Raw genomic sequence first — 25,625 nt, 5'->3', positions numbered from 1 at the left:
TGTTCATCCTGAGGCAAAACAGGATTATAAGAGATCTTGTGTTTCATTTTTTTGGTTTTGCTTTCCCAGGTCTGGCCTTGTTTCTTTTTTTTTTTTAAGAAGATGTTGGGGGTAGGAGTTTATTTATTTATTTATTTATTTTTGCTGTGTTGGGTCTTTGTTTCTGTGCAAGGGCTTTCTCTAGTTGTGGCAAGCAGGGGCCACTTTTCATCGCGGTGCGCGGGCCTCTCACTATCACGGCCTCTCTTGTTGCGGAGCACAGGCTCCAGACGCGCAGGCTCAGTAGTTGTGGCTCACGGGCCTAGTTGCTCCGCGGCATGTGGGATCTTCCCAGACCAAGGCTCGAACCCATAGTCCCCTGCATTAGCAGGCAGATTCTCAACCACTGTGCCACCAGGGAAGCCCTGGCCTTGTTTTTTCTGCCTGTCCTTCAGTTATTCTCATGTGAAAATCCAAGTTTAGTGTTACTATTAGCATTGCCCCAGTTACATGCAGAAAACAGTTCTAACCACAAGGAAATAATTATAAACAAAGCCCAGTTAATTATACAAGACATTCTTGGCTGCCCTAATTAAGGCACAGTTCAATACTACTAGCTGGGTAATTTTTTTTTTTAATTGTGAATAGATTTAGTAGGAGCTTGTCTGGTGAACATATAATGAGATCAGTGTCTCAGAAAGAATCTGATTAAAAAAAATTATTCACCAGTCGTTTGTTTTCTGCTGCTTTATAGAACTCCTTCTCCCCATGGCACAGATAGAGAAGAATGTGAATTTACTCTCCGAAGAGTCTGAAGCCCAAATCACGGGAAACTAGGGGATGTTTATTTCATCAAGAGGGAAGGGCACAAGGATGGAGGATGATCCCACCAGGACACGTGTGTGTATTATTGGTACTTCTGGTGGCTTTTGTGACTGGTTTCTTCCTCAGGGAAGTTTCTGTGTTTCATAGGCTCAGCTCCCATGTAGATATAAACAATGTGACAATGTGCGAAGTGGTTATCCACAACCTGTACTTTCTTTTTCTTTTATTGTTCACATACACACTAAAGGGGTACAGAGTAGTCAAATACATAGTTTTGTAGACTTGTTTTCATAGTTTGGATATCTAGGCTATTATAATATCATACCAGTGGGCTTTGGAGTCAGATGAAAGTAAGTTCAAATCCTGGCAAATAAATACCTTTTCTGTATGATTTCAAGCAGGTAGTTTAACTTCCCTGAGATCCTTTTCTGTAAAATAGGAATTATATGTTCCTCATGGTACGTGGTACATATACAAATCATGGAGTTTATTTTACTTTAACTAATTAATTAATTGATTTTTGTTTTACTTTAAGAACTAAATGAGACAACATATGTGATGACCATCCCTATTGTCTGGCACATGGTAGATGTATAGTGAGTCTTGGTTTGATTCCTCCTCAGTTATTTCTACTCTAATCACCCGTGTATTTCTTATCTTCAAAATGCTCTCATTGTCTGTTCAGAATACCCTGTGGATGAGATAAATAAAGGAAAGGAAAGTGTTACTGGAATGAGTTGTATGTGAAGAGAATAGTAATGAGAATTAAAATATACTATGCTTAAAGCTTTCCTTGTATTATGTTCTCTCAGAAAGAAATTTTGGTTAATTTGAATTTCCTATTTTTTAGCTGTCATGCATGTTCTGTAAGTAAACAAATGAGTTGGCCATTATGCAGTAAGTGGGGTTTATGCTAAGCTTAGAAAATCACTAATTTAGTACCTGAGTTTTTTACGTGCAGATCCAATTTAACGAAGATAAAAGGAAGTAAGGAATCTTAAAAATACATTTAATTTACCTACGAAGGCAAATTTATCCAATTTATATGTTTCACAATAGGCATTTCTAGTAAGATGCCTATCAATTATCATCCAATTCCTACCAGTTCTACCTCTGAAAATTTCTCATACCCCATCTCTTCCTTTCCATCCATAATGCAGGGATCAAAGATGGCAGAATTTCTATTGTAGAGAGATCACTCCCTTAAGGAGGGTGGATTCATGGAGGTGAGTTTGGAAGCAGAGTCTCCAATCACAATAGCTAACATTATGGTGCCCTTACTTTATGTCAGGCTGTTTTAAGGTCCCTCTATACCTAATTTCCTTCATTGCTTATAACAGCCCCATTTGGAAAATACTATTAATATCTCCTATTTCACAGATGAGAGGAAATGGGTTTAAATCGATAGTTAATTTCCCCAGATGACACAACCAAGAACTAGTTGCAGAGCTGAGACGTAAGCAAAGATCTGCCTGATTCCAAAGTCCATGTGACTAACCACTATGTTCTGGTGTGGCCTACATGAAAAATAATGGGACCCTGAATCAGGACAGTGTTATTCAGGGCAGAGACGACAGAATGGATTTACCAACTATTTAGTAGGTAAAATTTGCTGGACTTAGTAATGCACTGAATATGGAAAATGAGGAGAAAAGAGGAGTCTGGGATAATTTGCAGTGCTCTTTTCTGAGATAATGATGGTGCTATTTACTGAGATAGAGGATGTAGTAAGGGGTGTACTAGAGATGGGGAAGGAAGGGAGAAAAATGTTGATCTCAGTTTCAGACAAATTAAGTTTGAGATGTCAATGGGACACCCAGGAAGAGAAGTTCTGTAGGCATTTGACCACGCCGGGCTAAAAATTAGGCAAGAGGTAATATTTGGAAGCCAGCAATATGCCTTAAAGCTGTAATAGGTTTGCCTGGTGGGGAGGGGGGGAGGGGCAAACACAGGCAGTGGGCTTAGGATGTCAACTTTAAAAGAGATAGATGGAGAAAAAGGATTCAGCATGGTAGGGGGTGGATCAAAGAGAGGATGGGATTACTACAGGCAGTAGCAAATATCAAGAAATACACCATCATCAGTGTAAAGTGCAGTTGATTTAATAAGTGTATTGGTTAGGGTAACAAAATGCCATAACAAATATTATAAATACCCAACTTTAATAACTTAACACAGTAAGTTATTACCCTAATCACTCACATTTGATAATCCCGGTTATCAGGCAACTTTCCTCCACTTAGTGATTGAGAAATGGAGAATTTATCCATCATATGGCTTGGCCATTCCCTAGCATCCTGTAGTCCTTGGTATCTATCTAGCAGGTGGCCAAAGAGAAGATGATGTACACTTGCTTTTTAACTATATTTGCCCAGATATATCACACACCATTTCCACTCAAATTCCATAGAAAAGAACTAATCATCTGAGTTCACTTAGATGCAAGGGAGGCTGAACTATGTAGTTCCTTACTGGACAGCCACTTCCCCCAAACCACTCTAAACTCTGGAAGAGAGAGCACACAGTTTTCAATGGACAGTCATCTTTTCTAGGTTAAAACTGAAGTGTCTACTCAGATTGGAAGTGTGAGGATTGTTGGTGGTCTCTGCCAAGTGCTGGGAACGGGAAACTCTTCGATGGGTAGGTCTACTGCCTGGCTGGTCCTCGCTTCAGCCTGTCCATATGTGGGCCCAGTTTGTTGTCCCAACTAGGCAACATGGCATGCATAACACCGGTGCCCAATTTAGGCTCAGTATCCCGAGCCCCAGGGCCTGGTTTCAGTATTCCTGTTCAGTGTCAGAGTCTCCAAGTATGTTGGCATTAATAGATGGGTGATGGAAAACTATTTTTGGTTGTTGGTTGTTTATTTAAATGAAGTAGTGGCCGGGGAGGGGGGGATCATTGGCACCACCTATACACAGTCATCTTTTTAGGTGCTTCTGTTAACCTATCCAGAAAATTTGAGTAATCTTTTTAATGAAGAGTAAAGTGAGACTAGCACTTTGTAGAAAGTCTATAGAGAAGGCAGTAGTTGTGCTGCTGGTATTGGATGTCTCATAGGCTTGTATTAGTGCTCAAAGCTCTTGATATATTTTCTTGCAAATAAATTGTTGCTGTTTTAATTTAGTGATGCTCAATTGTCTACAATATATACAATGTATATAATTGTCGACATAAATCTTCCATTTATAATTAGACAAGGCTATGCCATATATTTTAAAACTTAACCTGGGCAATAAACACATTTGTAAATTCATACTCAAAAAAAAAAAAAAAAATAGCAGCAGGGCTTCCCTGGTGGTGCAGTGGTTGAGAGTCCGTCTGCCGATACAGGGGACGAGGGTTTGTGACCTGGTCCGGGAAGATCCCACATGCCGCAGAGCGGCTGGGCTAAAAAAAAAAAAAAAAAAAAAAAAAAAAAAAAAAAAAAAAAATAGCAGGAGGTGGGGGACAACAGGATGAGAAAAAAAATTAATTCAATTCAACAAGTATTTATCAGTACATTGTACCAGATATTGTTGCAGGGATAGGTGGTAGACAGAGCAGAGAAATGAGAAGATGGAGCTCCTGACCTCAAAGAAATTAACATGTTTTCAGGAAGAGAAGATATATAGTCACATAAAATGAAGGGCTATTGTTATCAGGCAGTGCCTGATTCTGTGCCCAAATGTGATGTGCAAATAAGAAATTCTACTAAGCACAAAGAAGGGAAAGACCCTATGACATAGAGGAGCTGAAAGGCTTTTGGAAGAGATGAAAATAACACAAAGTATCTACTTCGTGCCATACATTTTTTTTTTAACATCTTTATCAGAGAATAATTGCTTTACAATGGTGTGTTAGTTTCTGCTGTATAACAAAGTGAATCAGCTATACATATACATATATCCCCATATCTACTCCCTCTTGCGTCTCCCTCCCACCCTCCCTATCCCACCCCTCTAGGTGGACACAAAGCACCAAGCTGATCTCCCTGTGCTATGCGGCTGCTTCCAACTAGCTGTCTATTTTACGTTTGGTAGTGTATATATGTCCATGCCACTCTCTCACTTCGTCCCAGTTTACCCTTCGTGCCATACATTTTTAGGCTTTTTTTTGTTAGCTTGCTTGTCACCTTTTAAGGTAAATATTATGCCCAATTTAGAAAACTAAAGCAAAAAACATTAAGTAGTCTATATTCATTACAAGCCAGAGCAAGGATTCAGACGCAAGTGTCCTGGCACTCAGCGCAGTGAAGTTTTGGTCACCCTGTGCAGCATTCTGTAGACAACCTAGAGCTTATTATATTCTTGGGGCAATTTATCCTACCCATTTCCTCCAGCTTCTCAGATCCAAATGGAACGTTCGGTCTCTTTCTTTAAAGTGTCTTTAGCCCTGCAGAACACAGTCTATCTGATGCCTTTACTAGAGTACAGTAAGAATTGGCAAAGATCAGAATCAGAGTTTGGATTCTATTTTTGGGGAAAAAGAATTATTTATTATAAAGAGTTTCATGTTGAATATAGCGTGTCTCCACTCTGCCACCTCTTTCCAAAATTTTCTCTGTTTGAGTACGTAAGGTGGGAAATCTGAGTGGGCAGGTTGTGGATTTTCTTACTCTCAATAGCTATCTCTTTCATGGTAGCTGGAAGTCTGGACAGACTGACAGTCATAAGAATTAATTACTGAGTTTCTCATACTTGCCTGGATATTAAGCAGGTGATAACTTGCACTTTGATAACCAGCAGTATGATGAAGAATATAGATGCATTGGAGCTACTGAAACAGGCTCACTAGCATTCTGACATAGGAAAACAAATCATACAGCAGCAGTTGTAAACATCAAGTTTGAAAAAAAATCTACTCACCACTGAGAACTAGTGGCATTATCATATACCCTACCACAATCCACAGGAACGTTGCCCTGGGAATTAATTAGGTCCATTAGCATAATATAGTATGACAATATTTCACAGTCATAAAACAGTTGAGTTAGATTTAAAGTAATTGAGAGAGAGAGAGAAACTAATTCTACTCAAAATTGAGCTGAGGCCTGTCTTATCTGAGATTTCCTTTGAAACCCCACAACAGTGACCAAGATCAAAGCCAAGATATTTGTTGTTTTAATGAGCTCTAGTATTTATAGGTATTCCTAAAGATAGTTTTCTTGAGATTGTGGTTTTTAACAACACACACAATTTGGCAAATGTAGCTAAATGATTTGGGGTTGAACTGGTTCTTGGCTTGGTTCTTTTGTAGTAATGAATGATGAGTAATTCACTTTCAAATTGTTATTCTGTCAGAGGGTAGAAATAACATTGGACCAAAAGAAAACATAGTTATGAATGCTGGGGTCACTTGCTTACATTCAAGAAATTATTTTGTTAAACCCTCGAACCAACCAGGAGAATTTACTCCCCCAATGAGCAGGACTATTAAATCCAGCTAGGAAGGGAGTGCTTATACCTGTGAATGGTTAATCTAGCCACTAATTCAAAGAGTCCTAGGCTGCCACCAAACAGTATTAAAATTTTGATTATTTTATGGCTTGTCCAAATGCCCAATCCCCCAAGCAATTGTTGTAATTTACACACAAAAAGAAAAAAGCTCAGGGAAAAGAATATCCATCTTTTAACCTCATCCACAAGGGTCTGGTTCTGACTGCACACATAAAACAAAATAAAAGTACTCAGCTTAGGCAATTAAAATGTTCTCGTTTTCTATTAAAATAAAACGTGTTCATTTATGAATGACTCCGAAAGGAAGGCCTAGGAGTCATGGTTTGCTTTGATACGAGCTGTAGATTTAGCAATGATACTCAAATGACTCCAACAAGAAATTTTCTACAATTTTCTTTCTTCCAGTCCATTAACAATCAAATATTCAGGAAATGTAAATAGCAAAATGTAACAATGCCAGCAGGTAAAATTTGCTTTTTTACTTTGTTGACAGGTGAAATTGGTAAAATATACCACAGAAACTAGCAGAAATAGTAGAACTGGGAAGGCTCATGGAAACACTTATGAGAACACTGAGGCCCAAAGATGTTAAGTGCTGTTGGTTAGGGTACACTGCTAATGACACACAGAACCAAAATCAGCATCCATTACTTCTGACTTTCTGTCCACTGCTCTTTGTCTTATACTGGGCTGCTTTAGCATAAATAGGTTGAGGGTCAGATGTTGTTAGTTTTGACTTTAGGAAGCAACTGGAAGGTTCTATAGGGAAAGAGGGAAATGACTATGACACCAAGGTGACTATCTCAATAAATAAATTCTATACCTCAGCTAAAAGTCCATATTCTGAATATTCCATGTCTAGTTTCTCAACAAATTTGAGAGTCACCCCTTCAACGCACATTTTTCCTCCTAATCAATAAACCAGCAATGAAGTTCACTGGGACCCTGGACCACACCCCTCCCACACCCCCCACCAGCAATCCAGCTGCTAATGGAAAGCTGCACTGTGTGCCTGCCTCACCCACGTTGTGCCCTTTGAAATCCTCAACTCTTTGCCCTGTCTCCTCTCCTATCTAGTTTTATCTGCTCTCTGGCTTCCCTCATGAGCATCCCAGCATGAGACTTTTCAGAATCCTTTCTACCTCGACAGAATCCTGTTCAGTCTTCTGATATGGCAGCAAATCCTGCCGCTGGCCCATATGCAGTGTCATGTTCTCATAATGAACAGCACCAACCTTCGAAGCTTGAAGGAACATCTGCCATGTAAGTAGCATCAAAAAGATCAAGAGTGGGCTTCCCTGGTGGCGCAGTGGTTGAGAGTCCACCTGCAGATGCGGGGGACACGGGTTTGTGCCCCGGTCTGGGAAGATCCCACATGCTGCGGAGTGGCTGGGCCCATGAGCCATGGCTGCTGAGCCTGTGCTCCACAACGGGAGAGGTTGAAGACTGATTCCTTTTACTTTTTAACTTCTTTTTTTTTTTTTAAATATAGTTTACTGTAGTTGTTTCTAAACAAGTGTGAGCTTCCTAAAGTTAGGACTCACAGTTTGGGGTATTTTTAGCAATTCTATTGCCAAACACTGAATGAGATAGCTAATATCATGAGACAATTGTTTTCTAATAAACATTCCGGAGATGTGAGTAATGAAATGATGCGACTGTACAGAATCCTGGGTGATGAAGCCTCTTTGGAAAATTTGAGCATAAATCTCGCTTTCTCTTTCCCACCAGGTTTTTGGCATCCTATCTCGAGAGCGTCTGTAGTAAGTCTGAACATCTGCAGCAGAACCTGGCCAGCAACAGGAATTTCCAGGAATTTCTTACTGGGAGAAAAAGCAATACCTGTTTAAATCTGCTGTTCGCTATTTAAAGTTTCAAAAAACTTTTTCCTTTTGTTTAAATAGCATAAAGTCTCTACACAATCATAAATTATTTGACCAAATCTGATCATGAATCCCACACCTGCCTCTGACTTTGAAATGTATCAAATGGTTTAGAAAAATTTTTTTAAATTACCCAACGTATTATAACAAGACACACGATAAACTACAGAAGTTGAGGTCAGCCAGGTGTGCAATTTTTAAAGTTGAAGAAATATTCAAAATTAAAATAATCCTTATGACTATTTAAACAAATCATCAAGATTTTATCAATTTTATATTTCTTGATCTGAAATATTGAGGTATTTTGTTTCTAATTATGAAGACAGAAAAAGAATAACACTTCTTCATAATGTATTTATCTGCATGCAATGACGACCCTAACAAACGCTGTCTGAGGATTTGTTTTCATAGTGTTGTAGTAACAGTGGTCAGGTTCTGTGGATGTGCAGAAGCCAGTGTTAATGAAAGTAAAGGATGGAAGGGAGATATTTTATATATTAACAATAATCCATTTAACATATTTAGTTGGGCAAAGGCAATGACATTTGGTCTTTGGATAATGTGGTGTGGAGGTAAGCAGTGCCCTTTCACGTATATCTATTTGATTTCAGGGATTTACACAGTAGTGAGGAATCTCTTAAGAGAAAAAGGACAGGAGTATTGCTCCTTTCTTTTCCTTCGAGGTCATGTCTGCCAGACTCATTGATATTGGGGGCAGGAAGGGGTGATAGGGAGTCCTGAGAAGGAACTAACCATAAGGGAGGGGTGATTTGTGGGCTTAATTCTAGATCATAGGTCTTAGGAAGGGGCTGGAACATTCTACAAGCCAAGTCATCCTGTGAATTGACCTGAAAGAGCTTTATCTTCCAAGAACGATAATCGCTAGGTTGCTGTAGAAAACACCTTCTGAGTGTGATTCTCACAGAGGGAGCGTACTCTCTCATACCTAGAGGAACAAATGGGGACCTTGGTCAATGGCTTGAGGTCAGCAGAGGTAGTGGCAAGAGAAGACAAGAATAGGAACAGCAGAAGAAGGCGGCCCACTCACATCCCATTTTTGCATACTGCTGTTTCAGCAGTGCTATCAGACACTGGTGATCCAGCACCGACATGGATGGAGTAATAGGACACTGGCCAGGAGCTTTCAGAACTGTAATTCTGATATTAAATCAAACGAGGCTGACATTATTTTGTAGTGATGGTACAGAACCAGACAAGTCCCTGCACAGTTCTCCAGTCACTCTTCCCCTACCCCAGTGACTGAGGAAGCCCTGGGCTCCAGAAAGTATAATTAAAAGAGGAGCCTCCATCAGCCTGAGTCCCCAAGAGACTATGGAGAACAGAGACCCCTATTGACCTGAGCAGTGCTATGAACATATGATATACCTGTAGTGTAAGTAAGAAATAAGTCATTGTGTTAAACCAGTGGGATTTTCAGGTTAATTTGTTATTGTGGCATAACTTAACCTATCCTGACAATAATAAATGGGTAGGTTCAAAACCAAATACACTCTTTGATTTACTTCTGTGCATTTTCCAAAGTACTGTGGACATTGTTCAATTTCATGAAACATTGATATAAATTATTCTGAAATACAGACATCCACAGAATAACTTACTTTAGCATGGTAGAAATATGCAGCAGTTGAGTTATTGCATATATTTTTACTTTTTTTGTTGTTTTGTGCCATATTTGAATCTTTGTTAACTGTGAGTTAGACGAGTCTAGCTCAAGAACATCAGCTTGTGAAAATTTGAATTTTATAGTGCGTGAGAAGTTAAAAGGTATTAAATTCTAATTTATCTTGCAGAGATTTGCCAGTAATACATAAAGTTTAAAAATACCTAGACTTTAACTCATCAAGTCTGGATTGCACATAAATGGTCAAGAGAAAACGTTTAAAGATCTCCAATTTTTGTTTCATTCTAGCCAAAATACTGGAGACTACTTTAATGCTTTTCAATAGATGAATGTTTTAGCTAAGTCTGTACATACATTTAGCAGCTGATAAGAGCATGATTTATATGAATGTACTGAAATGGAACATTGCTCATGGTATATGCTGGTGATGGTGGTTTTTATGTGTCAGCTTGGCTGGGACACTGAGTGGTCAAATTAACGTTATTTTTGCGTGTATTTTGAGGGTGTTTCCTGACGAGATTATCAGTTGAATTGGTGGACTCATTAAAGCATTTTGCCCTCCCCTGTTGGGTGGGCATCATTCAATTCAATTCATTGGGGGCCTGAATAGAACAAAATGGCGGAGGAAGGTTGAATTTCTTCTCTCTGCCTGACTGCTGAGTGGAAACATCAGTCTTTTCCTGCCCTTGAACTAGGTCTTACACCATTGGTGTTCCCGGTTCATAGGCCTTTGAACTCAGGCTTGAATTTATACCTCTGACATTCCTGTGTCTCCAGCTTGTGCAGATTGTGGGGACTTCTCAGCTTCCATAATTGCATGAGCCAATTTCTTATAATAAATCTTATTATATATATATATTTTTTTCTTCTGGAGAACCCTGATTAGCACAATGTTGTATGAATGAAGCAAACAAGTTGTAGGATAACATATGTAGTATAATCTCATTTTTTGTGTTAAGAATTATAGTGTCTTGTCATGCATGCATAAAATGGTTTAAAAGGTACACATCAATCTTAAAAGTGCTTACACTTGGCAAGAGGAAATGAGGAGTTGATAGGGAGACTGATTTTTTTACTTTATATACTTCTATGTTGTTTCATTTGTTTTTTACAATGAACATATATTCTTTATGTGAGACAACAACTTAAACAATTAAAATGAAGACTGAAATAATACTTGATGGATAACTACAATGAAATACTCTTTGGCATACATACCCCAATCTAAATATAAAAGACATCATTCTAAGGAGAAAACTAGACTATTCTTTAAAGTAGAAACCAATGTCAGATGAGGTCATTAAGAATTTCAAAGAGGTCACAGAAGTTGGAGTTATATGTCTCCAAATAGTCACCAAGGGGTAACCGTGATGGCAAAGTTTATACGCTCTAATAGTAGCTAGTGTTCTCTGCCTAATAAGTCCTTTTAAGGGATTTCTCTTTCTAAGATTTAAGGCCAACAGAGCAAGTGGAAGATAAGAATTGAGGGCTCCTAGCAAATTTTTGCCAGTTATTACTTCTCTAAACTTAACCAGGTGTGCAAATAACAGTCTTTGCTCTTAAAGCATTGATTTGGAAAATACGTAAAGGGGAGTCTTGGGTAAAATAAATTTAGAACTATAGCTCTAAATGAAATATTACAGGAAACAGTTCCTTAAGTGTGGCTTGTTACAAGGTGATGTGAAATAGAATTCTTAAAATAACTATGATCTTTGATACCATTAAATAACTAACATATCCTGCCAACCTGGCCCTTCCAAAATCCTCTCAGGGCCCAGAATCATCTAGTTTGTATAGTCACATAGCCATCTAGCTCTGTTCTATAAGTGCCAAAGCTCCATTTTCTTCTGCGCTATTTATATGTGACCACTAGTGTTATTTTTTGCAAAATTAAGATTTTCAGGGACATCTTGCTCTTTATAATTTCAAGGAACAAATAAATATTCTATAGGAGCTTTTTCCAAAATATTTCAAACAAGAAAAAAGATTTGATATCACAAAGAAGTGAGGCTATTTTAAAATTTCGTTTTTAATTTTTCTGGTTGTAGTGTTGTAGGAAGGTGTGGTTAAGCACCCAGAATGGAGCATTTGCTTAAACCAAAGGGGATTTCCTAATCAGAAGAAAAAGCCTCCTGGTATCAGCTGCAGGCTTGTGATACTGCAGGCCTTCCCTAAGTGTGTATGTCAAATTCAAAGTCATTTCTCCATGCTTGTCAAGTGAATTGAACCCCCTGATTGTCTCTGCCTGGGACAGTGATCCATTTCTAATGTCTGAGGCTAGAGTTTTTGAACTTATAAACTGTAAACTGTATTAAATAAAATGCCTTCTGATTGATGAGTGCTGCTCTCATAGGCTAATTTCTCATCTAAACAGTGATATGAAAATTCTCGCTAAAGGGTTGGTGACAGGAGTAAACGGGGGTAATAGCAGACTTAATCAAGAAAGACAAATGGGATTCATTAGCAACTGGCACTCAGCAGACAATCTTCAGAGACTTCTCAGTACAATCTCATTGGTCCAATCGAAAATAATTGTGTGCTGCTTTTATCACTGAATGCAGAACAAGCCCAGTAAAAAATTCTATTTGTGATATTAAGTAGAACTCACATTTGGATTGAATTCTGTGTCAGGTAACCCATCTTTGGTGAGAGGAAGGGAGGAAAAAGAAATCCTGGGTTTCATACTGGGGCTTGTTCTCTGATTAGTTTTTCCACATCGTTCATTCTACCCTGGTATTTACTTTATCAACTGGGTCCTGCCCTGACTGGCAGGAATATTTATACCGCAGGCATCTGGTTTCTGGCTGACTTCAGAATTGGCACATGGTCCATTTTGTCCAGGCTCAGGGACCTCCTCTTTCAGTAATGTTTTGTCTTATTGAGGTGTTTCGGTCTGGCTGTGTGGCAGGGATGGCTAATTCTCGACCAAGAGTCATGCTCCCCTTCCATAATGTAGACAGTTTGCTAGGAAGTTCTGTCTAAATCAGGAACTATTTTTCCCAGCCCCCCTGCATTTAGGTGGGGGAAATGTGACTAAGTTCTCATCAACTGTTTCTGGGCCAAAGTAATGCATGCATTCCCAGGCCTATTCCATAATACTTTCCTACTCAGTCTTTCACCCTCTCTTTTTCCAGATCTGTGAGCCAGAGCCAGAGGATTCAGCAGGCCCAAGGCACTTGTAAAGGGTGGAGCCACAGACAGGAGGAACACAAGTCATGCTTGAGAAAAACAGTGGATTTTACATAGAGGAGAAACAGTTCTCGCTTGCTTGAAGTTACTGAGAACTGGGGGTTTGCTGGGGACAGCATATAGTTTCACTTTGATGGAGGCAGCTAGTTTTATGGCTTCTCTCTGGCTTATTAGCTTTAGTGACCTTATTTCTCAACTGATTGCCTTAGCTTTTGAGTTTGCGCATAATTGGGCTTTAAAGAAAGTACCCTTCCACATTGAGCTTGTGAGCTCTAAGCCCCAGTCCTGGATAGATAAAGGTTTGTCGCTGGCCTTCTCACGTCCCTTCCTGTAGCTCCATTCTCCAACCAGGTATAATGTGCCACTGACCTCCAGCCAGCCTTCCAGTGAGGAAATGGGATCAGACACATAGTCAGAGCCAATTGACATCTTATTTTCAGGTTTTTCCATCTTTAACATCAAGATTTTATGTAGGAATTTTATGACAATAGGTCTTGTCCTAAGCCACCTGTCTGGCTAGATTGAGGGGAAGTAAAGATTGTGGCCCAGAAGTTTAAGTGCTGCTTAAGCTTCTGTCCTCCAGGCTCCACTTCTAGAGGTGCTGGGATGACCAATGGCAGGACCACTCTGGGACCCCCAACTATGGTAGATGTTGTTGTGAACCCACCCATACTCCAGCTCTCACCATTCCCATTACTGGTCTGTGGGGTCTGTTTTAAGCCCCTGCTACTCTCCTCCTGAGGGTTTCATCTTGGCAGGTCTGAAGTGCCTTCAGGGGCAGACTTCAGCCTATGACAGATGGTACTCAGGAATAAATAATTCAGTATCTTGCTCCCCAGCAGGGGTAACAGTGGGGCATTACCTACCTTGTCTCCCACAGTTCCCTGGTGGGACCGAGCCTCAGTTGCCACTCAGCTATAATGCAAACTTCATGGTGTTCTATCCCTTCTATGTTTTACTTCCCTGCCCCGCTACAGGGGTTTTCTAGGATTAACACCCAAATTATCTATGTGCACCCAAATCCTTATTTCTAGACCTACTTTTGGAGACTCTAAGGCAATAACATGCTTCATTTTAAGGATACTGATGTCAGTTGTTTTTGAACATCAGTAAATCAATGATGGGTTGTAACAGCTGACCTCTGATGTAGTGAGTTACATTCTACTATGTAGGGGATGTCAAACAACTTTTAACTGCATTAAAGCCAGCTAAATCTGACAATCATAAATAAAAAAAATTTTGGAGTACTAGAACACTGTAAAAGCTGTAATCACAGTTGTATTTTATCCAGCTGAAGCAACTTCAGGAAAATATGGTGAGTCCATCTCTCTCCTCTGCTCTCTTTCTTTTTTGAGGGTTCAACTGCACTGTTTCAGATATGCCACCACAGGGACACTGTGGCACCCTCTAACTGGGGTTGAAAGTTTCCATTCAAAATTACCTGCACCTAATTCAAGTTACCTGAACCTGGCAGGTGCAATGACCTGGCAGCTGCCCCAGAAGGGGCAGCCCCCTTCACCTCTGCTTTAATATATGCCTACTTATTTCTGCAAACTGTACTGCCCAGCGGATATGCCAGTGTCTCTGGGCAGGAGTTTTATCCTTCCTACAAACTCCATCAACTGCTTTATCACCCCAAAATAAGCACATGATCTTAGTAATCTTAGTAACAATTGCGTGCTTGCTAGGATAACATGTCTTCAGTGCATTAGACATAAACACAAAATAAGTATAAAGACTAAGTAAAAACATTAGCCACACTACACACTGTAGTTTCAGCCCACGTTCTCCTCTCCGTCCACTTTCTATCAAACTGCCGCCACCACAGCCTTCCTAATTAGAGATTCTGGAGTTGCTTCGGCTCTAGGTATGAATAGAGTGAGTGGCATGAGATGTCTTACCTTGACTTCGTGCCCTTTCCAAATCTCTCAGCTTTTAACTGTCTCCTCCCCGTCTCTTGCTTACCTCACTCTGAGGCTTTACGGCAGCCACGTTTCCCATGACTTTCCTCATCACTAGACAATTGTCAGAGTGAAAAATCTGCCCCACGTGATTCCAGCCAGGAGAAGATAACGTAATCCTTTACATTGTCAGCAAAAGCAGGTGACAGCATATCTTCGTCCTTAAGATACCTAAGGCAATGCGAGACCTCGCCTCGCAACTCACCTTCTTCAGGACCCATAATAGTGAGTAAGTTGAGCGGAGATCACAATGTTGAGGGTAAACTGCCAAACGTCCGTCGGCACCCACTGATGCCTGTGTTATTGCCCTGAAGTATTTCTTCAGGTTTTGAAGAGTGATGTGAGAGGGCCCTCCTGAGTTGACTCCGGCCACTGAGCTGTTGGAAGGGACACTTCTCAATACGGCAAGGTATTTCATTCCCCACAGCTAAAGGCTTAGCAAATCCCTTCTGATGAAAGCCACTAAGCAAAGGCTTGAAAATTCAGCCAGAGCTATAGAAACAAAGGACAGGTGCTAACTGAAGCAGGAGAACCTGACTTTCTAGCAAAATTCTTAAAATAAATAAATAAATAAATAAAACCCTCGGAATGTGATTACAGAAATTTCATTAGTTGCCACAGGAGAAATTATATATGTATAATTTTTCTGTAGCACATATTATATTATAATTATAACATATATTAAATGTACCTATATTCTTTTATTCAAATAAATGGTTGCCTACTATACAGGGATCCCCCACTTTTCAAAAGTTCGCTTTACACCACTATGCTTTTTTTTTTTTTTTTTTTTTGAGGTACGTGGGCCTCTCACTGTTGTGGCCTCTCCCGTTGCAGAGCACAGGCTCTGGACGCGCAGGCTCAGCGGCCATGGCTCATGGGCCCAGCCGCTCCGCAGCATGAGGGATCCTCCCGGACCGGGGTACGGACCCGTGTCCCCTGCATCGGCAGGCGGAGCCCCCAACCACTGCGCCACCAGGGAAGCCCCACTTTGCTTTTAAGAAAGACCTACATAAGTAAAACTGTCCCTCAGTATTGGCAGAGGATTGATTCTAGGTCCCCCAAGGATATCGAAATCTGTGGATGCCCAAGTACCTTAAAAAAAGTGGTGTATTATTTGTTTACAATCTATACACATCCTCTTATATTCCTTAAATCATCTCTGGATCACTTCTAATACCGAATGCAATATAAATGCTATGTAAATAGTTGTAAATACAGTGTAAATCAGGGGTCCCCAACCCCTGCGCTGAGGACCGGTAGCAGTAGCGGTCCGGCCTGTTAGGAACCCGGCTGCACAGCAGGAGTTGTGCAGCCGGCCGGCGAGCGAAGTTTCATCTGCCGCTCCCCATCGCTCCCCATCGCTGGCAGTACAGCCTGAACCATCGCTCGTATTTCCGCCTGAACCCTTCCCTCCCACTCCCCTGTCCGTGGAAAAACTGCCTTCCACAAAACGGGTCCCTGGTGCCAAAAATGTTGGGGACCGCTGAATTGTAAATAGTTGCTGGTGTGTAGCAAATTCACGTTTTGCTCTTTGAAAGTTTCTGGATTTTTTTTAAAAAGTATTTTTGATCATGGTTAGTTGAATCTGTGGATGCGGAAACCATGGATACGAAGGATAGACTGTACCTGTTTCTGCTAACGGAAAGAAATCCAGAGAGGATTTTCTCTTTTATGGAAAAAATGAAAGCCACCATAGCCTTCAGCATTTGTGTTGCAGCCAGCTACTACAGAGGCAGAGCTCACCCGAGCAGGAAGAGTGGCACCGCCAAGCTTCTTCCCTGGGAACTGCACTCAGCATCTTAGCATCAAGCCCCATAGCTCTGAACGGTGTCTGTGAGCAGCTATCTGTGCTTTATCTCCATTTATTTTCTGTATAGTTAGCAAGACGTGCCCTTAGGTAATTACTTCTTCAGTCTACAAAAGATTTCATAGGAATACTCTCCTTTTGGACAGCAAGGGAAACCTGTACACAGTTACCAACACTTTTTAGTCGCTTAATGCTAAGTCTTGGGGGTTGTTCTATATCTCCCCTTATAAAAAAATCCTTGTTTTCCATAATGTATTTATAAACATGGTCGTTATTGCTACATAAATGTTACATTATGTACTGGATTTGATCTCTGCAAGACGATCATTGTTCTTGTAGTTAATCGTAGTGCACCTTCAAGCCAACCTAATAACGTTCAAGTGTATCTATTTTCTAAAGCACCAAAAAACTCAAATTTAAGAATTTTAATGGTCAACTATAATGTAAAGACTGCTGAAATATGGTGACTCTTGCAAAAGGGATGTTTAGAATTCAAATTACCATGACCGTGAATAACATGGTTTACAAAACATTTAGAACTGGTCATTAGCAAGAAGTCCCAAATAAAGTGAGATAACATGATTAAGTAGATTTCTCTGCAGTTTATTAATAAGCTTTTGTGTTTGCTTAATGTGACTAAGGAGTTTACATTAGAAACGAATATTATTTACTTGAGAAGACAAATGTAAACTACCATGTTGAACTTGGATTGCTTTTCCTCCTTGACATTCTTTTCTATTCATAGCCTATCTTGCTGTAGGAGAATAGGAATTATTAAAAGTTCTGGAGAGTGTGTCACTTGCAAACTTTTACCATAATTGTCTCATATGTAAATTGATATCTTATTGTGGAGCAACCTGCCAAAGATAAATTCTATTCATATGTGTGGATATATATTTTTTCCCTATTTAGCTTCAGCTGCTGTGAGCCAAAACAATGTGTGTTCTTGTCCTCTGTGGATTCAGCCCAGCATCAAACACCAGGTCTTGCGTCTCACAGACACAGAGAAAAAATAGTGGGTGAATTGAACCATGCTAAATTAGATATTAAACATCATTTTTAAATTCATTTCCTCCCCCTAGCTCCCAGGTAACAACAACAAAAGAAATATTCAAAGAAGTTTCTTGCTTTGGGGTCACAATCCATGATAGTGACAGGAACTGAGTGAAACATGGTATAAAAACAGAAAACTATCTAATAGCGATCACCAAGTAGAAGTGACACTTTTTACATGATTTCTAGGTCTGATTCATTGCTTTTGGAAAGCTGGCAACCTTATTTAAAAGTCTGATTTTTCCAGCTCCACAGAAACTTCTTGGGAAATAGGCAACTACAACTCCTGAGATAACTTGGGCGCTAGGAGAACAGAGGAAGTTACTGGAGTCAGGGACCAGGAATGCAAGCCAGGGATAGTGGCTGAGGCTTCAAAGGGGCAAAGACTACATGGAAAGCATCTTTTTGTCTCCCGAACAGAAAAGGTTACCTTTTGGGAAGTATAACCGAGGCTATGGCAACAGATACAACTTATGTTTGGTCCTGATTCCCTAACTTACTTGCCGTCTGATCTTGGAAAAATTATTTAGCTGCTCAGTTTCTTTAAGCATAAGTGAGGCATAATTATAGCATCTACTTAGTAATTTAATTGTTAGGATTAAATGGGATAATCCATGTAAACCAAGCAATCTCATAAGAGTGATAAAGAACTTTTAAAGCTAAAACTAGTTAAAGCATTTCCTTCTCTATTCATGTTAATACTTTGGCAGACTGTAATGCCAGCTGATATGTGGATAAGAAGGAAAGTGCTTTAAGGAGGGGATTGGCTTGAGTCCCCTGGGTCGTACTATGTCCAGAAGGGAGGCCTATGAGAACACTTCATGAGAATAGAGGTTCCAAGGCAACCAAATTAGGAGCCATTCACTACCAATGGAACCTGGGAATTATCACCTGGGAATGATGATCAGGTGATTATCATAAGCTGGACGGTGATCAGCATAAGCTAAAATGTAGAAAGAGGAGGAGATTAGTAACAGAGACGTCTGGCAATGAGAAGAGATAAAAGCTGAGGCCACAAATATGGATACTCTCACACCTGCTTGGGACAAGGTAGGTCCTAAAAGGAGTGTGTCAGATTGGGCAGAGATGCACTGTCCGAGTAATGCCCCCAAATCTGGACACTATGCAGGAGGATTAGAGGATAGATGGACATTCCCCTCCCCAGAGACTCTGCTAGAATTTTCCCCCATACTGAGCATTTATTCATTCGGACACTTCCCACTTGGTGAATGAATGACAGGTATCACACACTTTCAGCTTCGCTTGGGCTGATATCTGGCATGTATCATTTCCTTCTTTCCTCAATTTTCCATTGTCAAATCATCCATTAAATTGGATTGAGCCCGCCTAAGCCAGCCTGTCATGGAGTACTCAAGGGAGATTACTCTGAAAGGAACAAGACCTTGGCTGTCAGGCAGGTTAGCACAAGCTCTCACCACTCAGCTCTCACCTCTGAGAAGTCCTGTGACATCGCAGGGGGCTCAGCTGGATATGTGAGCGGTCCTTTGATATTTTATGTTCAAGTCTCACCCTGTAACCTTCTGAGATAATTTCCCCAACAAGTGTTAGATAATTTGGGGGAGAATTTTAACTGTGAAACCTCAACTGATGTTTCCGTCAAAAATCATTTGTTTAAACATTAGAAAAGGAAAGTCCCACAAAAGCAAGCTGAATTAGCTCCTTGTTCTTTAGAGAGATTTGAAACACATTTTTCTTGTACGGATCACTTTCCAGGGGAAGGTGTCTCTTCACCCAGGGCATAATGGCAGCATTGTTGTCAGGAAGCATGAAAAGAGTGCCGACTTCAGTGAAATGGGAAGTTGGCAGCTTTCATGCTCTGTCCTGGATGACACTTCTTTGCACGGGTGACAGAGCTGTTGTGCTTCAAACAGGAGCCCATAACCATCGGAAACTGATTGTTGGAAGGGGCTGATAGGAAAGTTTAGGGCTGTCTCAAACTAAATACATGTACCCCAGTGTCCTAGGCCTGGTCCAGGTCTTGGAAAGCATATTTGTGAATTCAACTACAGTCGATTTTTTGTTTTTAAACATATCGTTATTGTAGTTCCACAAGGGTGAAGAGGTGATAGTTAGCTTCTCCTGTTTCAAATATGAATTCAAAATTCATAGGAGACACAATTACCCTATACTTTCTTACATTTACTTTGTCTTTCTAAAGGTAGTTTCTGCAATTTCCTCTGCAAACAAAACCTTAATTATATATTGAATATGCCCAAATGTGTGTTTGATTATAGTTGCTTTTGTCTGTCTTTTCCCCTTCCTTACTGCCTTGGTTCAGAATATTATTATTTTTCATTGGGTTTTGACATGGCCTCTTTTTTTTTTTTTTGCGGTATGTGGGCCTCTCACTGTTGTGGCCTCTCCCGTTGTGGAGCACAGGCTCCGGACGCACAGGCTCAGTGGCCATGGCTCACGGGCCCAGCCTCTCCACGGCATGTGGGATCTTCCCAGACCAGGGCATGAACCCATGTCCCCTGCATCGGCAGGCGGACTCAACCACTGCACCACCAGGGAAGCCCTTGACATGGTCTCTTAACGAGTGTCTCTAACAACAGTCTTGCCCCTTCGAACCATCTTCTATAATGCTGAAAATGCCATCTTTCTCCAAAACAAAGTTGATCCTGTCATTTTTCTTTTTAAAATCATTCAATATCTCCCCATTGCTTATTGTCCACTGTACTAGAGTCCCTTTAAATGAATCCCACATGCTACTCAAGCCAGCTCAGGGATTCCATGAAAAGTCACCATGAGCTGTTCTACCTTGGGAATCCTTCCTTGGTATCTCCTTGCACCTGCCTTTGCTCAGCTCCTTGCTTGGCCCTCACTCTGTCTTGTTACTTGGGTTGACAGCTCAGTTTTAGATGTATTAACCTGGCTTCACTGTTGGCCTTTCCCCTGGACATGATTTCCTGTATTCCACCTGGCTTCATGCGCTACACATTTGCATTATTTAGTTTATTCATTCATCCATCCATTCGTTCATTTAAAAATGGTGTCAAGTACTATATTAAGTATTGGGAATAGAATGGTGAATGATTGACCTTGCTCAAAATTGAACTGCTTACGCTGAAGTAGAGGAAAAAGATAAATCTTGTAGTATCAAAGGCTATTCTCAGAGGAAGTGATGTCTAAGATGACAACTGGAGGAATAGCAGAAGGCAGAGTGAAGAAAGGGGGAAGAGTGTTTTATCTTATATTAATGCCCAGTGAGAGAACTTCCGAAATGCAGAAACTAGATCAGGGAGAGTAAATGGCAAGAGATGAGGCTGGACAGCTAAGCATCAGTCACATCATGACGGGCCTTACATACCAATAAGGAATAAGATTTCATCCTGAGGCCAGTGAGGACTCATCGAGGAGATATTAATTGATATTAATTGATTTGAACTGTAGTAAAATGACTCTAGTTTTGTATATAGATGCATTTGGAATGGGTAAGACTGGGGCCAGGGACAGCAGGTAAGTGTAACCACTGTGAAAAGTGCTAACACTGACTTGGACTAGTACCGGGGCAATCTTGATGGAAAAGATTGCATGGATGTGGCATATTTAGGAAATAAAGCTCTGAACTAAAAGAACTTAGTGGTGGAAAAGGAAAGTTATAAATAATAATAATAAAATTATAATGACTAAAACTTCTTGAGTACTTACATGTACAAAGAATTGTTTACATACACGATCTCATTTCATCTTTACACAATCTATGGGATGCGTACTATGATTGTGCCTATTTTCAGATGAAAATCTCAGGCACAGAAGGGTCACATTACTTGACCTGGGTCTGGGATGCAAGCTCAGGTAGTTTGTGACTGAGGCCCACATTCTTAGTCATTATGTTAGACTGCCTCAGATAGATGAGCAATACCTCTTATTTTTATCTCACCAGGTTAGGTAAGATATTGAATGTTTATCAATGTAGCTGGAATGTAGCTTCTAAGGGGGCACATGACGAGTGCTTCTTGGCAAAAGTCTAGCTATACCAAGCTTCTAGTTGTTTTTAGAAGAGGCCATGTGCTGATAGAGCCACAGTGTATTGGGTTGTGTGAGAATTAATGATGATTTAGTTTCAAGAAGAAGACATTAATTCCTATCACGTCAAGTAACAATGAACTCAAACTCAAGGAACTCAGTTACCAGGAATAGAACTGAGCCTAGACTGGGAACTGGAAAGTTAGAAGAAAACCTCCCTTTCTTGCTCAGTCTTGGAGGAGCTTTGTCTCTGCTTCTTCACCAAGTTAGTAACGCTCATGCTTCTCTCCAACAGATGACCTCTGCTTTTGTCAGTGTACTCATGGCTAAAAATGGCTTCCTCCTCTAAATCCACATACCGAAGACCACAGTCTCTACCTCCACAATTTCTCTGTACTTCTTAGAACAAGTTCTATAGAGAAGAAACTCATTGGTCCAAACTCAGAGTTCCACATACAGCTCTGGTTCCATCAGTTGTGGTACAAATGAAGCCACACAGCATCACCATTTCTGAAGGAGCTGGGAGTGGAGGCAGAGTCTCTTAGAAGGAAGCATGGGCAAAGAAGGAAAGACTAGCTGTTAGTTTAATTTAGAATGTTATTTCACTCGCTCTTAAAGAGATGGAAATATAAGGGATGTGTCAGGATGTCGGTGGAGGTGATGATTTAGATACAACTCTACTTTATCTGGGTTCTTCTGGATGTGATGCTTCCACTAGTGGTTCTAAAGTGTTCCAGGTCTGACTTCCCATACATACTGTATTATTATTTTCACTTAGCCATCCTCTTTTATCTACGTTGTTACTGTATTAATTCAGTCTCATATCATTTCTGACTTGATTACAGTGGTAGCTCCATGACTGATCTTTCTGCCTTCAGTATCTCTTGGCTCTAGTCCTTCCTGTCCTTCTTTCACATTCTTACCAAATTGTTCTTTCCAGGATACAAAATAAAATAGCTTTTACAGAGGCTTAAGACAGTACGGAGCAAGAGGGAATTTCACATCTTTCCTTTCTACTTCCCTATTTACCTCCTATACTCCCTTATGGGGCTGCTTGCATTTCCTTCTTGTGTCCATTCTCTTAGACCTGTGACTGTATACAAAGTATGCACTTTTGCACTTCTTTTAAATGTATTTTTTTAATTGAGGTATAGTTGATTTGCAATGCTGTGTTAGTTTCAGGTGTACAGCATATTTATTCAGTTATATATATATGTGTGTGTGTTTTATATATATATATATATACACACACATTCTTTTTCAGATTCGTTTCCCTTATAGGTTATTACAAAATATTGAGTAGTGTTCCCTGTGCTATACAGTAGGACCATATAGTAGTGTGTATATGTTAATCCCAAACTTCTAATTTAACCCTCCCTCTCCCTTTCCCCTTTGGTAACCATAAGTTTGTTTTCTATGTCTGTGAGTCTATTTCTGTTTTATAAATAAGTTCATTTGTACCGTTTTTTTTAATTCCACATATAAGTGATATCATATGATATTTGTCTTTCTCTGTCTGGCTTACTTCACTTAGTATGATAATCTCTAGGTCTATCCATGTTGCTGTAAATGGCATTATTTCATTCTTTTTTATGGCTGAGTAATACTCCATTGTGTGTGTGTGTGTGTGTGTGTGTGTGTGTGTGTGTGTGTGTGTGTATGTGTGTATATATATATACCACATCTTGTTTATCCATTCATCTGTCAATGGACATTTATGTTGCTTCCATATTTTGGCTATTGTGAATAGTGCTGCTATGAACATTGGGGTTCATGTATATTTTCAAATTAGAGTATTTTCCAGATATGTGTCTAGGAGTGGGATTGCTGGATCATATGGTAACTCTTTTTAGTTTTTGAAGGAATCTACATACTGTTCTCTATACTGGCTATACCGATTTAACCTGCAAAACTTTCCCTTTATCTTCCTCTTCACTGGAGAACTTCTATTTAACCTTCAAAATTTCACTCATATTTGACTTTCTTAGGAAAATTTTCTTGCTGGTCTTCCTTTGAGACAACACCCATGCACTCTGCCCTTGCCCCATTGTAAATCTAGAATGTTTTATCAAAGATACTCCCACATGAATATTAAATGGAATTCTCCATCTTACTACTCTGGTGAGAGTTTTGAATAACTAAAACAAAAATTTTCCTACTGAATGCACAACCACATGTTTTGCTGATTATAGGTATATGTTAAAATTTGAAGTGCCCTTGGCATTATCTAATTCAACCCCCTTAGTTTATAAGTGAGGAAACCCATGGAGGTTAAATGACATTTCTAAGGATACACAGAGCACAATATCAGAACTGGAACTATTTTTGTTCTCCCACCTCATGGTCTTTTCTACTACAACAGAGCTGCCTCAAATGCCCTTTTAATTATGAACTCTTCATTAACCTCCCCTCTGACAACCAGTCTTTGTCAGTGCTCTTATAGCTTTTCCTTTTATTATTGGTACTGGCATTGGGCCTCAGAATGGGAAGGTTAATGCTCTTTCTATAACTTCTCTATGAGATTGCATGCGTTTGACGGCTGGCACCATATGCTCAATATCCGTGTTCCCCCCCAATGTCTAGCATGGTGACAAGTATACAGCAGGCTTCCATAAAGGTTGGCTGAAAAGAACAAAAAGTGTTGACAATTGGAAATAAAAGCTGGTGTTGAATTCATAGATAATATGTATGAATGTGTGTGACCAGTGCAATTTCAATGATCTCTCTTTAGAACTCAAGTGCTATGTGACCTTTAGACAGGCATTACTGTCAATCATCAAAACTCAGAGTAAAATGATAGAACTGGTTTTTTATTGTTAATATCATTCTAATAATCCTTACAATTAGAGTCTTTTCACATTTATTGTGTTCTCTTATAGCACACTTTAGCATCATGTTTATCATTGATTCAACCAAGTAAAGAGAGATTCAGGCTGGGAAAACTCCAGTTCTTATATAAATAAACCCTAGTACTGATTTTTTATAGAGTACTTTTAAGAATTAATTTGTCCACATTTTTAAGGATTTTCACAAGGAAAGGAACATTGGCAATGCTAGATAAATATTTAGTCCTTATTGTGCCGGTTAATGGTCTAAAATTGTTTGAATTTTTTAAATGTTAGAATTCAGCAGGGCATTTGTAAAGAGTGACTTTGGAGCTTCTCGGGAAAAAAAACAATATGCATTTTTGATCATTTTCTCTGTCTCTTACAAGTCTTTTTTCATGTATTCTCTCCTTCTTTTAACAAGAAAAGTAAGTAAGAGAACACATCTAATAACTAACTAATCCTCGGTTGTGTGCCCCTTCAGGGCCCTGTGTATGTAATAGACCATCTTGTCACAGTAAAGTGGCTCCTTCAGAACATACTGCAAAAGCATTAAGCCCTTTTATTGGATTACATAGATCCAGACTGTGTGGAAAGGTCAGCTTTAAAGTAGTTCTTCTCTGCTTAAATCCCCCCTTCCTCTCTTGGTAGCAGGAGTTGTGTTCATGACATTGGTTAAAACATCTGATATTCCGTGGGAAATTTCCCCCCTTATTGGTAGTTTCTTATCATCAAGATTGGCTTCAGGGAAGCCTGCACTTCTCTGTTCCAGCATTAGGACAATGGGAAGTTCTGTCCATATCTGACAAACACCAGCCAGGAAAGTGCCAGGTTTGTGTACTCACCCTGTTCTGTCCTGTGTCACCAAGACAGTGCCCCCCTTGGCTTGCCTCAAGGAGGATGAGATGTCACGATAGAACAGGGGATCCCGCACCATGATCTGTGATCACTTTCTCCTCCACAAAAGTAAGTTGATTCATTGTATGATCAGGCCACTCAAGATGGATGTTCTCTTGTTCTCTATACCTCC

This window comes from Neophocaena asiaeorientalis, unplaced genomic scaffold (genome assembly GCF_003031525.2).
Source record: "Neophocaena asiaeorientalis asiaeorientalis breed wild unplaced genomic scaffold, Neophocaena_asiaeorientalis_V1.1 scaffold147, whole genome shotgun sequence".
NCBI lineage: Eukaryota > Metazoa > Chordata > Mammalia > Artiodactyla > Phocoenidae > Neophocaena > Neophocaena asiaeorientalis.
Note: the sequence above shows the minus strand (reverse complement) of the source record.